The sequence below is a fragment of the Taudactylus pleione genome, unplaced genomic scaffold, assembly GCF_031769625.1.
Source record: "Taudactylus pleione unplaced genomic scaffold, aTauple2 ptg000278l, whole genome shotgun sequence".
Lineage (NCBI taxonomy): Eukaryota > Metazoa > Chordata > Amphibia > Anura > Myobatrachidae > Taudactylus > Taudactylus pleione.
Window position 1 is genome coordinate 8,188,079 of NW_028284680.1, and position 15,104 is coordinate 8,203,182.

A 15,104-nucleotide genomic window follows, 5' to 3' on the forward strand; every position below is an offset into this window, starting at 1 on the left:
AGCGCGTCTATATCTAGATGCCTGTCATTTCCCCGACTCCAGGAGACAGGCGCCCGGCATCCCGATCGAAGGGATGGTGGGTGCAGCGAGCAGACAGCCGCCTGGATTAGGTTTAGGGCACCCGGGGGGGACTTAGGGTTAGGCACCCCCCTGGGAGGGTTAGGCTAGGGGGGAGGGAGGGTTAGGCTGCCCCGGGGGGGACTTAGGGTTAGGCACCCCCTCGGGGGACTTAGGTTGAGGCAGCGGGGAAGGGGGGGTTAGGCACTTAGATGGGGGATTAGGGTTAGGCACTTGGGGGGGAGGTTAGGGTTAGGCACCCCTAAGGAGGGTTAGGGGGTTTGGTTAGTTTTTACTTACCTACGGACAATCGGGATTTCCAGCGCTGTCGGGCTTCCGCTGCTGGGCTCTGCTGATCTGTCGGGCTGCCGCTGCCGGGATTCCATACCGATTCCGGGAACGGGGGGTGGCTAGGCAAATGCAGGCGATCTCATTTAAATTCTGTTTCATGGGCGTGCACAAATTAGCCACTGCGATCGCCTTTGCAGTGTGAAAGCTCTCAGCGTGTCAGGAGAGACACAGTGTTTGAGACAGGTCAGACTTACTCAGACGCTGCGTGGCTGCCAGATCTGCGTCGATGTTCCCGATGTTTACGCTAATGCACATCGCCGGACGGATATGTGAAGGCAGCAGTAGGCGTGGTGAGAGCAGGCTGCTGAATTACCTGAGAGGCGGCGGAGTAGTAATGAGACTGCCAGAGATTGTGCAGGGCTTGAGTTGGCTGAACGGACACGGAACTACAGTAGTGCTGTCTGACGTGAGCGCTGGCCGGATGCTGCATGAAGGGGCAGACAACCCCATAAGAGGAGGAGAAGAGGAGGATGACAGACCGTCAGGGGGAGTGGCTGACATAAAGGGAGGTAACTCACACCAAACACTTCCCATTGCCAGATTCATAGAGCTGGTTGACATTCTCCAGATTGTGCGAGCATCTACAAAGCAGACACGTGCCAATACAGCAGTTTGTACAATGCTAACGGTGACTGCTAACTTGCCTAGGCCAGGAAAGGAACCTACCTGCTACACCCAATAAGTAGAAAGATAGTGCCTACCATAGTTAAATACTGTCGCCCCCCCAAAGTAACATATCACAGACTCCTTCAAGAAGTTGCAATGAGTAAGGAACTATGAGATTTTACTAAAGAGTAGTTGCACCTGAGGAAGGTAGTCACCGGTTTGAACCCTGCCTGGCAATAATTTGTCTTATTAGACTCACATAAGTTATATTATTAAATGACAGTTGTGCATTGTCAGAAAACACTGAGTGGGTAAACTACTAAAACCCACTAACTTCCAAGTTCAAGGCTCAGAGTTAAGAGAACCTGTAAGCCAAACATCATTCTCGCCTGCTCATACATTCATCTCCACCCATAGGGGAATTCTCCCTTCAATAAAGACTGCTTCACAGCTGATTATCACTGGAAGCTTATTGGAATAATATATTTTGCATAACCCTATCTTAAGTGGATGAATTGATACAGTTACTTCCTGGAATAATAGTTACTAAGCCCGGGCTTGCAATAAATAACAGCAAAAATTGCATGTGCACCACCATTGTTACACAGAACTGTCACACTAAGGAATTTACATAACTAAAAAGCCAGACTGCATTCTCAGTCTTATTTAAGTTTTATTTACTTCAAGCTAGATACTACCTGTGTACAGCATATAAGGCTGCCAGCTAGAGATGGTGGCATTTAGATCAGCTCTGTGCTATACCTCCCGCAGAATCATCTCACAAGTGTAAAACATACACATCTACTCTCCTGGGATGTCCGCAATACACCCGAATTTCCCCACAACTTCTGCAAACTGTGAGCATGATGCCAAAAAATATATACTGCAACTGTGCACTGGCAGATAACCACGGGATGTAGTTATGAGACCTGCGGCAATCCCGACACTGTAATCCCGGTAAGGGATTTAACATAGACGCCGGACCGAGAGGGGTAGGGATAGTATACCTGCGCTGTCGTGGAATTTCACTCATCGGCCTGCCATTTCGGGACTTGAACCGTCGGGCTGACGTCCGTCAGTCATTCATATTGATTCCAATAACCGCAACCTGGCCATAAAGCTTCCACCAGAACCAGAAGAAGGATCCGTCATTATAAATGGTGAAGGACAATTATAGGCGACAGCTGGTGACATTTCTATAGTGGCTAGTCCATGTTTCGTGAAACAGAAATATAGGATCTAAAGGACTGCGCGAATATATGTGAGTTCTATACACAGTATATTCAGAAAAATAACTGCACTAGATAGGAAAAACTATACACACCTAAAAGAAGGGGTGTAGCCTGAACATACAGTGGTGCTTGAAAGTTTGTGAACCGTTCAGAATGTTCTATATTTTTACTGAAATTTTACCTAAAACTACTTCAGTTTTTCACACAAGTCCCCGTGACCCACATTTTTTTCCACTCAGCGCGATCACTGCCTTACGTGTTTTGCTGAATCAACTTCATCAGAGGTTTGTGTCCATGTTTCGTGTCTCCACCTACCACTGAGTCTCCTTATTCCAGCCTCACTCCACCCAACTGGTAGCTATACAGAAATGCCCCTCACCAATGGCTGCTTAATGCGGCCAGTAATGATACCATTATCAGCTACAATTGCTATCCTGCTATCTTATGTATCAATTGGTCACACTACCTCATAGATTATAGATTCTCTCTCATGTCATTATGTTATTTATATACATCACGGTCCCCTCAATGTTCAGTGCACATGTTATAGGTTGGTGCATTATTATAAATAAAGGATAATAATAGACTTGCTGTAATAAGGCTTAGAGGTTTATGAAATCCTGGATTATGAAATTCTTCTGGAGCAGCCTTTTGATCAAAGATAAATAATAATTTGGTCAACTGTGAAAAGAATGTCAAGTGGCCGACTGTTCATTTATTTTTCAATGAGCAAACTTAAATGTTTGATAGAGAACAATGAATCATAGTATGAAGGACGAAAGCAACCTACAGAAAGAAGGCGAAAAAAGGAGCAACATTATCAAAGTACAAGATATACGTCCAATCTTTTTCAATGTGATCAGGGCATGCCAGTAACGCCCCTGATCTTCGGCTGGATGTATCATCCGGGACATGCAGGGACACGGGCTGTCCCTGCGATGTATCCAGAGAGCTGCCGGCCACTACAGGGGGTGGTGCGCATGCGCAGTCCCGCGGACTGCCCATGCACATCCGCAATAGCCGGGGAGGGTTTCGGCGGATCCCTCCGCCTGCCAATAGTGCATGGTGTAGCCCATAGGCTACAGCAGCTAACGTCATCTTCAGATGGCGTTAGCTTCGGGTGCCAATATCTGGAATGCATTGCATTCCGGATATTGGTAAATTTGGCAGCATCACTTCCCCCGTAAGAACCTATGGGGGAGGCGGCTGCCAGCGGTAATGGGGGGATCACAGCAGGTATCGGAGATACCTGCTGTGGTCCCTCCTTAATACATCCGGGGGATACTTAGTATTTGAGGTAAACCCCCGAGGGGATTTTACCTCAAATACATTGTGATAAATGGGCCCTGTAGTGTTCATCCTAGCAACCTGCTCCTGTCACATCTCGTGCAGTTCCTCTTTCCTGCCTGAGGTGTCGCTCTCTGCCCTGTTGCAGGGATTGTATAAATTATCCAATGCGATACCATACGCAGACAGCACTGACTAAGGTAGTAAATGATTTGGTCACTGCCAAGGCTAAAGGCCATTACTCACTCCTAATTCTTCTAGATCTCTCTGCTGTTTTTGACACTGTTGACCACTCTCTTCTCGTACAAACATTACAATCCCTAGGTCTTAAGGACACAGCTCTTTCTTGGTTCTCTTCCTACCTATCTGATCGCTTTTTCTGTTCGTTTTTTTGATTCTGCCTCCTCTTCGCTACCTCTATCAGTTGGAGTACCGCAAGGCTCTGTCTTAGGTACTCTGCTATTCTCAATCTATACCACCTCTCTTGGCAAACTAATCCGTTCTCTTGGATTTCAGTACCATCTGTATGCGGATGATACTCAAATCTACCTATCCTCTCCAGATTTATCACCATCTGTATTGGTCCGTGTCACTGAATGTATTTCTGCCATTTCATCTTGGATATCATCTCGTCACCTGAAATTTAATATTTCTAAAACAGAAAAAATTATATTTCCACCGGCCAATAACGGTTACCAACCTGACCTCTCGATCACTGTTGATAACTCAACAATCCACCCCACCCCACAAGCTCGCTGCCTTGTTGTCATCCTTGACTCTGAACTGTCCTTTATTACCCACATTCAATCTGTCTCAAAATCATGTTACATATATCTAAAAAACATATCCAAAATACGACCATATCTCACACAAGACACTGCAAAAACTCTAATCCATGCACTCATTATTTCCCGCATTGACTATTGCAATAGTCTCCTTACTGGTCTTCCCAAAAACAGGCTATCGCCATTACAATCCATTATGAATGCAGCTGCAAGGCTTATCTTCCTTGCCAAACGTTCATCGTCTGCTGCCCCACTCTGTCAGTCCCTCCATTGGTTGCCGGTTTTCTACCATATTCAATACAAAATACTGTTACTTACACATAAGGCCATTAACCGAATTACACCAACATACATCTCTACACTCATCTCAAAATATCTCCCAACCCGACCTCTCCGCTCAGCACAAGATCTGCGTCTCTCATCCCCGCGCATTACTTGCTCCCATTCACGGTTACAGGACTTTCTTCGGGCTGCACCCACTCTATGGAATGCCTTACCACACACAATAAGACTTACCTCTACTCTTCAATCCTTCAAGCGTTCCCTGAAAACTCACCTCTTCAGACAAGCTTATCAGATTCCAGAACCGACCACATAACCTAATGTTCATTCTAGCACCCTGCACCTGTCACAACCTGTGCAGTTCCTCTTTCCTGCCTGGGGTGTCGCTCTTTGCTCTGGTAGTTCTAGAACACTCGGCTGATGCAACAAACTGTTGAGATACAGACCAGAGTGAGGTAGAAGCACCAAAGCAGAGAGTGACACCCTATGTAGGAAAGAGGAACTGCAGGGGTTGTGACAGGTGCAGGGTGCTAGAATGAACACTAATAACCTTCATAGCTTCCATGTCTTATTACATCCCCTCTCACAGTCCACACATAACCTCACACATTGTCTTTCTTTCACATCCTCATGACATTTTGCCGACATTCCTGTGTGACTGGATCATGCAGCCCACCAAGAAACTCTGCATTCTGGCCGGACCAAATTGCAATATATAGCACCTATCCTTGTGTATCAATGCCTATTTCCCTATAGATTGTAAGCTTGCAAGCAGGGCCCTCTTACCTCTATGTCTGTCTATTATTACCCTGTTTTGTTCTATCAATGTTTCCAATTGTAAAGCGCAACGGAATATGCTGCGCTATATAAGAAACTGTTAATAAATAAATAATAAAATAAATACGCAGCCTGAGGCCTCATAGCGTGTGTGGCTTTTGGCAATTCCTGAGTAAGGTCAGGGCTTGTGCACGCGTGCGTATGGGTCCGATGGTACTCGATTGTACCGATGGTTTCGCTATTCTGGTAATAGTATGGTAAAGTGGGCGTCCGTATGTGGTGCTGAGATTGCATTGCAATCGCAGTGGTTTGGCTCGCTATCGCAGTTGAACTGCGTGCGTACGCAGGATTGCGGTCTGTAGTGAATCAGACCCAAAGCCTGTAACCGGCAGTTAGGAGCTAATTGGTTGGTACTTTATCTCTCTCCAAAGATTGTCACATCTCCCCCCAAGTATGAGAACCACTGTCCTAGAACATTGCCTGGAGCTAAAAGATAAAATACAAATTAATGAATGAGTTCCTGACCTTTATTATGTGCACATACTTTAAAAGTGCATTAACCAGGAAAATAAACAGGGCATTCCACGGACTATGAAAATCATTCATGAAAGCAACCATAAAAAGAGCAATTCAGGCAATACGAAAGCACATAAAACATCTACTGCCAAAACTGCCGCTAAAAACAGACAAATACAAATTTGAAAGCAGCGTTTTGGGCCTTTAAAAAAAAAAAAGCTAAACAAAGAGATGTTCCTTTTCCAAATTATTATTAATGTCATCTTTCTCATAAATCTTGCAACCTGCATCCCAACAGTGCAACAGCCCAAGCAAAATAGTCTTGTGTGTGGGTTATGTGGCATACATTCTTACATTCCAGGACACATTCCTACAGCCCCTGGACCTGCAGCCTACCCACCCTATTAATCATTCACGCAACAGTCACTTCCAGGTTGTACATTCCATCATGCACCTGTCATGGTCAGCCCACAAGTAATAATGTTGTTTGCAAAGGTATATAAATAAGTCTTATTAAGAGTGAGGTTGTAATAAATTACCGACCATCAGAAATGCTTCAAAAACATAGGGGATTGAGGGACCATTGGGGCCTGATAACACCTGTGGTGAGAACATGTTGTAACCTCTTAACGTTTTTCAAGTCAGCAGCAGGACCCCAGGAGTAGGATATAGCTATGCCAGGCTGGGCCATACTGTAACAGGAGATCATACAGTAGAATCCCTCTGCCATAATGTGATGCCAGCCTTGGCCTGTACAGCATAGGGAGGAATTTGTTAGGGGAATTTGGCATGCAGAAAAAGTGTGGGCCCAATCCAGTAAACCATCCCAATTTCATATAGGCAGAATGCACCCTGCACTTTTGGCACCAACATGGTGGGTGCCGTCCTCACCCGCGGGCCGCAGTCTCCTGCAGGTGGGAAAATTTGCGGCGCTGCGATCACAGCCGGGGAATAGATGCCTGCGCACTCCATCTATTCACAGAGAGAGGAGAGCTTGGGGGCAGCCTGGCATATCCGGGCACGCTCCCAAGAGTGATGAAAAGGGGCCACGCCCCCTTTTCTTATGCGTGCTAGAGTGCCCTGTCTATGGTCTGCCGCTGGACCTAGAGTGAACACTATATAGTTCAATACCAATCTCCTTGCAGCCTGACCACGGGGTAATTCAGATAGCCTACACTTGCCTCATAGGTGCGCATGTGCACATTGCAGGAACACTTCGCCGCCAGTGCTAGGCTCCAAGATATGCTGCAATAAGGAATGTTAATTATGAGGGCCCCAATGCTAATATTAATAAAGGAGCCCCTTCAACATATAAGGCAGGGATGGGGAACCTCAGGCCCGGGGGCCGTATAAGGCCCTCGGAATCATTTGGTCTGGCCCTGTGAGCTTTTTCCTGTTAGCCTCATCTGCAGCCAGAATCTATGCAGCAGTGCCACCTGGAGAAACCTTAGGATGCTTCAGACGGTCACACCGCTGTCCTTACAGCTCCCAGGAGCATCCTCAGGATGCTCCGGGCATTGCTATAATCACCGGCGATTGTGGACCCTCCCCCGTGTTGTCACGCGGAGGGGTCGTGGCCTGAAAAGGGCCCGCGGATGTTATATATATACAAATGGCCCTCGGCAGAAAAAAGGTTCCCCACCCCTGACATAAGATGAAGACAGAATGATATTGAAATGCCGGTGGTTGTTTAGCAGTCGGTTCAAATACCGACTGCAGATGCCCGACAGGATGAAGATCCCGACTGGGGCAGGTAAGTACTATTACGCTCCCCTGTCCCCCGCTAACCCTCCCTTAGGGGTACCTAACCCTAAAACTCCCAGGGTGGTGCCTAACCCAAGCCCCCCCGGGGGTGCCTACTCCTAACCCCCCCGTCCCGCACCCTAAACCTAACCCTCCTGGGGAGGGGGGGGGGGCGCCTAACCCCCCATTCCCCTAGCCTAACCCTCCCTGGGGGTGCCTAATCCTAAATTCCCCCAGGGGTGCCTAAAGATAACCCTCTTCCCCCGTGGCTAACACTGAGGGTGCCCCGGACTTACCTCGTTCGGTCTGGCGTCCTTCTGTGTTTCGGCATCGGGATTGAGATAGGCGTAGACATTTCGACTGCTATCTTAAATCCCCCGTCTGGATTTTGACCGGTAGCATCGCGGCCGCTGGTCAATTAACTACATCCCGGGGAGAAGATACCGAGACAAGCACTATAACTTCTTGTTGTACAAAATTCTTCTCTTTGCTGTATAGATGCAGTCATAAGGGGATGGCAAATTGTACTGTAACAAGAGGTGAACCGAGCCTCATCAGGTCCCCTATCACTGGTGTGGTGTCTAATAAATAAATTATAATAATAAAGTAACAATGAGTCATTGTTCCCCAAGTGTAACTGTCCTCATCTCTTATCTCCCAACTAATCAGTCGGGCACAGTAGGAAGCCGAGAGGGAATGGATAGAAGCCCGGTCCCTTTGCCACTTCTCCTAGAATGTGGGCATAGCTTCACCCTATACTCAGAGCTTGGAACTGAAGGAGACTGGTTGGGCACTACAGAATCCACTACACTGTCACCGCTGAGAAGAAAGGAAGAAGCTATGCGTCACTATTTGCTCTCCACATTCCTAAGCAAGAATATAGATCTTTGCAGCAACCAGTGTGTGCCAGCCACAAGCTGGGTGACTCCTGGGCCTCTGCAGATTAGTAACATCAGGAGTTGGTCAGAACATTGTCTAGCTGTCTTGACAACTATACTAAAGTCTCCAGGGTGTCTCTCTCTCTCTCTATATGTGTTTTCCTCTCTCTATACTGCTATAAACACCATGCATTTTTTTCTCATAACTGTTTTTTCAATAATGTGTCCTTTTATTAAAAGTATTTGCTTAGGTGTGAGTCCTTGCCATGTTAGCAGCAGCAAGCCGAGTGCCAGAGCAAACTATGAGTAGGGAGCTGCAGTGCTCTGAGAGCAGAGTGATTCCTCTTCTGGGGTTGTGTGATCATAGCGGCCGCACTCCTTGTAGTTCTGGCCTTGGTACAAGGAATAAGGCTGCCCAGTAATACCCCTTTTCCACTGCCACATCAACCCGTGTGACTGCTCAGTGCAAATGGCTCCTTGTAAAAAATGTCTTCCCGGGTCCCAAGTAGAGTTTTAAGCGGGTAAGACCCGGGTAAGGCTCAGAGGAAACTGATATCCCGGGTCATCCGCATTTCCTGGCCTTTGGAGATGATGTAATCTCCAAGTGCTGGGAGAGGTAAGCTCCGGCAATATTCCGGGTCCAACCTGTGATGTAAACAGGGTTTTAGCTGCTGTGACAACGGCTTGAAACCCGTGTTCAATGTCCCGGGCTGGACCCAGGAATTTGGTGGAAAAGACGTTGTTATGTTCTGGGTTGTTTGTGGACCCAGGGTGGTAGCAGGAGCGATCACAGAAGCAGATTTGAAAATAAAACTAGGATTTTTAATAAGTGCTTGAGTAGACATATAATGTGGCAGTAAATAAAAGTCCAGGAATAAATAAATGTGCACAAGAGTTCTGTGGTGGGAGCAAAAGGGTTAATGTCCAAGTAGAAACAATTAGAGCTGTCCAGGTGTGCAGGTAGTGAAACTGAAAATAATCAAGCCAGGTATGCAGGTAGTGAACTGAAAATAATCAAGCCAGGTATGCAGGTAGTGAAACTGAAAATAATCAAGCCAGGTATGCAGGTAGTGAACTGAAGCGCAGGATGTCAGCAGGCTCAGGCACTCAGGTATGGGCAAGGGTGGTGGAGGAAGCGGGGTAGTCCAGCGGGAGCTAGGAGCTGACAGGCAGACAGCGAATTCACAGGAACAGGATAAGAACTCCCTCTCAGCTAGGCTGAGATACACGTTGCACTGACAAAGAAGGAAGGCACTGACCCTTCCTAAATACCCTATGCCATGCTGGTTACTGGCTGGAGGGAACATGTGACTCACCAGGATTGGCCAGCCGCATCACATGGCCAGAAGGCAAGATGGCGGCGCCCATGCCAAACGGAATGGAGATGCCGCCAGGCCTTACCAGCGCAGAGTGACAACAGGCCCGCACAACAACGCGCGCAGCCAAAGCCCCCCGCCAGACACCAGACAGCCCGCGCCACAATGACCTCACAGGTAACACTCGCCTAGCGCCATGCTGAAATACCCTGGCCGTGACAGAGGTATAGGTGTTGCATTGGTATAGAGTAGTAACTGTAATAAATGGGGACACTCTTGATCAGTGACCGAGTGGGAAAATAGCCAGTATCCATCCCGGTATTAGGGCAATGCCTTTTATTTCAGTATAATAATCTTGCTCCACAAAATGAAATGTTTCCTGTGCGCAGCTCTGTAAAACAAGCTACATCAGTGTACAGATTCAGGTGAATGGACACACAATTTGCCAATTACAGCTTGAATATAAGTATGTGTGTGAATAAATGTAACAAAGACAGTTTTATCCAATGGTCTAATCTTGGTTCTTAAGAGAACAAATGTGGTATCTGTACTAAATGTTCTGCCAAGTGTCAGCAGTAATTTAAAAAGTGTACAACAGTTAACCTGGGTACACACTGGCCGATATATTGGCCGATCAATTGATCGGCCAATATAACTGGTGCCCGTCGGCCAGTGTGTACCAGCGATATGTGTGTGACAGATATGTCTGCAGATATATCTGTCCATCGGCGAGTGTACACATGATGGTCACTCAGTGTATATGAACAGCCATCATCTACAGATATATCTCTTCAATGTGTACCCAGCATTATTTAGAGCCCTTGGTTTATCTATATGGTTTACTTGTTTCTTTTGATCTATTTACTGTGCAAGCTATTCTTTATAATGTACTGTACATGTGTTTGTCTTTAAAATACAGGACAAAGTGTAAGGGGGAAATGTAATTGATCTTTCACGCCCGATCTCCAAACTGTTGTGAAAAAAACAACTGTTTGGGAGCACATGCTCCACTCACCTCCTTCCACTCAGCCTGCACTCCCCACTAAGCACATGCTCCACTCACCTCCTTCTATGCAGCCTGCACTCCCCACAAAGCACATGCTCCACTCACCTCCTTCCATGCAGCCTGCACTCCCCACTAAGCACATGCTCCACCCACCTCCTTCCATGCAGCCTGCACTCCCCACTAAGCACATGCTCCACCCACCTCCTTCCATGCAGCCTGCACTCCCCACTAAGCACATGCTCCACTCATCTCCTTCCACTCAGCCTGCACTCCCCACTAAGCACATGCTCCACTCACCTTCTATGCAGCCTGCACTCCCCACTAAGCACATGCTCCACTCACCTCCTTCCATGCAGCCTGCACTCCCCACTAAGCACATGCTCCACTCACCTCCTTCCATGCAGCCTGCACTCCCCACTAAGCACATGCTCCACTCACCTCCTTCCATGCAGCCTGCACTCCCCACTAAGCACATGCTCCACTCATCTCCTTCCACTCAGCCTGCACTCCCCACTAAGCACATGCTCCACTCACCTCCTTCTATGCAGCCTGCACTCCCCACTAAGCACATGCTCCACTCACCTCCTTCCATGCAGCCTGCACTCCCCACTAAGCACATGCTCCACTCACCTCCTTCCATGCAGCCTGCACTCCCCACTAAGCACATGCTCCACCCACCTCCTTCCATGCAGCCTGCACTCCCCACTAAGCACATGCTCCACCCACCTCCTTCCATGCAGCCTGCACTCCCCACTAAGCACATGCTCCACCCACCTCCTTCCATGCAGCCTGCACTCCCCACTAAGCACATGCTCCACTCACCTCCTTCCATGCAGCCTGCACTCCCCACTAAGCACATGCTCCACTCACCTCCTTCCATGCAGCCTGCACTCCCCACTAAGCACATGCTCCACCCACCTCCTTCCATGCAGCCTGCACTCCCCACTAAGCACATGCTCCACTCACCTCCATCCATGCAGCCTGCACTCCCCACTAAGCACATGCTCCACTCACCTCCTTCCATGCAGCCTGCACTCCCCACTAAGCACATGCTCCACCCACCTCCTTCCATGCAGCCTGCACTCCCCACTAAGCACATGCTCCACTCACCTCCTTCCATGCAACCTGCACTCCCCACTAAGCACATGCTCCACTCACCTCCTTCCATGCAACCTGCACTCCCCACTAAGCACATGCTCCACTGATCTCCTTCCACTCAGCCTGCACTCCCCACTAAGCACATGCTCCACTCACCTCCTTCCATGCAGCCTGCACTCCCCACTAAGCACATGCTCCACTCACCTCCTTCCACGCAGCCTGCACTCCCCACTAAGCACATGCTCCACTGATCTCCTTCCACTCAGCCTGCACTCCCCACTAAGCACATGCTCCACTCACCTCCTTCCAAGCAGCCTGCACTCCCCACTAAGCACATGCTCCACTCACCTCCTTCCATGCAACCTGCACTCCCCACTAAGCACATGCTCCACTCACCTCCTTCCATGCAACCTGCACTCCCCACTAAGCACATGCTCCACTCATCTCCTTCCACTCAGCCTGCACTCCCCACTAAGCACATGCTCCACTCACCTCCTTCCATGCAGCCTGCACTCCCCACTAAGCACATGCTCCACTGATCTCCTTCCACTCAGCCTGCACTCCCCACTAAGCACATGCTCCACTCACCTCCTTCCATGCAGCCTGCACTCCCCACTAAGCACATGCTCCACTCACCTCCTTCCATGCAACCTGCACTCCCCACTAAGCACATGCTCCACTCACCTCCTTCCACGCAACCTGCACTCCCCACTAAGCACATGCTCCACTGATCTCCTTCCACTCAGCCTGCACTCCCCACTAAGCACATGCTCCACTCACCTCCTTTCATGCAGCCTGCACTCCCCACTAAGCACATGCTCCACTCACCTCCTTCCATGCAGCCTGCACTCCCCACTAAGCACATGCTCCACTGATCTCCTTCCACTCAGCCTGCACTCCCCACTAAGCACATGCTCCACTCACCTCCTTCCATGCAGCCTGCACTCCCCACTAAGCACATGCTCCACTCACCTCCTTCCATGCAGCCTGCACTCCCCACTAAGCACATGCTCCACTCACCTCCTTCCATGCAGCCTGCACTCCCCACTAAGCACATGCTCCACCCACCTCCTTCCATGCAGCCTGCACTCCCCACTAAGCACATGCTCCACTCACCTCCTTCCATGCAACCTGCACTCCCCACTAAGCACATGCTCCACTCACCTCCTTCCATGCAACCTGCACTCCCCACTAAGCACATGCTCCACTCATCTCCTTCCACTCAGCCTGCACTCCCCACTAAGCACATGCTCCACTCACCTCCTTCCATGCAGCCTGCACTCCCCACTAAGCACATGCTCCACCCACCTCCTTCCATGCAGCCTGCACTCCCCACTAAGCACATGCTCCACTCACCTCCTTCCATGCAACCTGCACTCCCCACTAAGCACATGCTCCACTCACCTCCTTCCATGCAACCTGCACTCCCCACTAAGCACATGCTCCACTGATCTCCTTCCACTCAGCCTGCACTCCCCACTAAGCACATGCTCCACTCATCTCCTTCCACTCAGCCTGCACTCCCCACTAAGCACATGCTCCACTCACCTCCTTCCACGCAGCCTGCACTCCCCACTAAGCACATGCTCCACTCACCTCCTTCCATGCAGCCTGCACTCCCCACTAAGCACATGCTCCACTCACCTCCTTCCATGCAGCCTGCACTCCCCACTAAGCACATGCTGATCGGCAGTAGCAGCTCCAGGCACGGGCAAGCCGGTCCGTCTCCCGGAGCGCTACTGTTTCTGGAGGGCGCAGGAAACGACCACCTCCCTCCCAGCGCTATGAGATATGTTTAAGCTCAGGGGGGAGGGAGCGGAGGAGGGAAGAGGCGGCAACACAGGACGGCGCTGGGCGCAGCACAGCCTAGCACCGGCCCTGCTGATTGGGCTCGCCCGCCACAATTTATTTTCTCCAAATAAAAAAAGCCTAAAGCTGGCCACAAATCTAAAGATTATCTGTCCAACCAACCAACTAGTTGATTGGTTGGAATGAAAATCTGGTAAGGTATGGGAGTAAATGACAATCAGCAATTTGCTCCCAAACGCCGGAAAATGGACAAAAACTGTTGTTTGAACAAATTGTTTAGATCAAACCTTTAACAAACTTGTCTGACCGACCATTTTCATCTGTTTTCTGGCATTTAGGAGCAAATTGCTGATCATCAGTTACTCCCATTCCTTACCAGATTTTCATTCCAACCAATCAACTAGTTGGATGGTTGAACAGATAATCTTTAGATGTGTGGCCAGCTTAAAGGCCCCCATACATCAACAATTGATTGCAGCAATCATGCAATTTGCATTCGATTGAAAAAGGGAAAGATTTTTTATACACAATCGATTGCAAATTGCACGATTGCAGCAATCAATTGCTGATGTATGGGGGCCTTTACAGTTCACGTTTTCCAGACCACCTAGCTGGTGCACTCACTAACACATTACAAAAAATCCACAGGTGGAGCTAATTATTTAAATTGTGATTCTGTGAGGAGACCTGGAAAACATGCACTGTTGGTAGCTCTCGAGGACCAGGGTTGGCTACCCCTGCTGTATTCTGTCTCAATCGAATGCCCGATATATCGCGAGCGCTTTCGCAAGTGTGTACCCCCAGATATATCTGTGCATGATGCCATTCACAGACATATCGCTGTGCATGTATCTGCACATATATCGGTGCATCTGCTGGTGTGTACGGGCGACCTGCCGATTTCCCACACACTTGCTGCAGGGACCCGGCGGTGACAGTTCAACAGAGCAGGCAAATTTAAATGCCCGTCCAGTTGTGACATCCGGGACGACACATCGGACGGACAATTGCCCTTAAGGGGCACATCCACTAGACGATCTACTCCCTGTCTAATCTCTAAACGATTTTCCCTTGAAATTTTATCTTTCAGTTTGAACGATTTGCAAACGATTTACAAACGATCTTTAATAGATCAAGTGAAATTGACCTGCATGTTCAGTCGACTGACGAGACGATCAAACGACCAGTGGGAGCGCGCATCGTTGATCGTTAATGACCAAACACTGCATGATTTATAAACGATTGAACGATAACGACGTCGTTATCGTTCAATAGCCTGCTAAAATCGTGTAGTGGATGCCCCCCTATACCAATCATCATAACTTTCATCCGTATCTTTTCCTCTCTGTATACAGTATCTC

At 48.8% G+C, this 15,104-nt stretch overlaps 1 protein-coding gene across 1 annotated transcript in view; it reads left to right on the top strand.

Moving 5' to 3' along the window:
• The first annotated feature begins 9,558 nt into the window (after nt 1–9,558).
• LOC148513528 (CMP-N-acetylneuraminate-beta-galactosamide-alpha-2,3-sialyltransferase 4-like) overlaps nt 9,559–15,104 on the top strand; it is a 261,924-nt gene continuing 256,378 nt past the window's right edge. Inside the window, exon 1 of the mRNA XM_088481873.1 lies at nt 9,559–9,625. The gene's annotated coding sequence lies outside the window, so the exon portion shown is untranslated. The remainder of the gene's footprint in view (nt 9,626–15,104) is intronic.